Genomic DNA, 773 nt, shown 5'->3' on the forward strand with positions numbered 1-773 from the left:
AGAAGAATTTTCAGATCCTCAACTGTCTTCTTTTGTTCTAAATGATTGCTGTGGTTTAATATCCTGCATGTTCTCCTTTCTTACCTACTATTTTATAGTTATTCTTCTCCCTCTTTACGAAAGAAAGGCACACTCCTCACCCATCCTGAATCTCACTGTGGTTCTCCCCAAAAAAGTATGCATGTGTTGTGAAGAATTTGATTTTTTATTTTTTTATTTTATTTTATTTTTTTATATGAAATTTATTGTCAAATTAGTTTCCATACAACACCCAGTGCTCATCCCAAAAGATACCCTCTTCAATGCCCATCACCTACCCTCCCCTCCCTCCCACCCCCCATCAACCCTCAGTTTTTAAGAGTCTCTTATGCTTTGGCTCTCTTAGGATTTGATTTTTTGGTGTTGGTGCTGAGAAAGTGAACCATTGGATAAACGCTTTCTGTGAGCCAGTTGTTTCCTATCCTTTCTTCAACAAAATTGAAGGATCTAATCAAAGTTATCAGCTGATATCTCAACAAAAATAATTTTTTATATCATATGGCTAGTTTGGGGCATACAATTTAAGAGGAGTTTGAAGCATTCAGTGACATTTGTTAATAACAAAATGCCTTCCGCTTCCATCAACTTATTTTATTTTACCTTTTAGAGAGAAGAGAGAGAATATGTGCATGTGATGTTGGGAGAGGAGCAGAGGGAGGTAGAGAGAATCTTAAGCAGGCTCTGTAGTCAACAAGAAGCCCCACTCAGGGTTCAATCCTATGACCCTGGGATCA

Source organism: Leopardus geoffroyi, chromosome C2, assembly GCF_018350155.1.
Source record: "Leopardus geoffroyi isolate Oge1 chromosome C2, O.geoffroyi_Oge1_pat1.0, whole genome shotgun sequence".
Lineage (NCBI taxonomy): Eukaryota > Metazoa > Chordata > Mammalia > Carnivora > Felidae > Leopardus > Leopardus geoffroyi.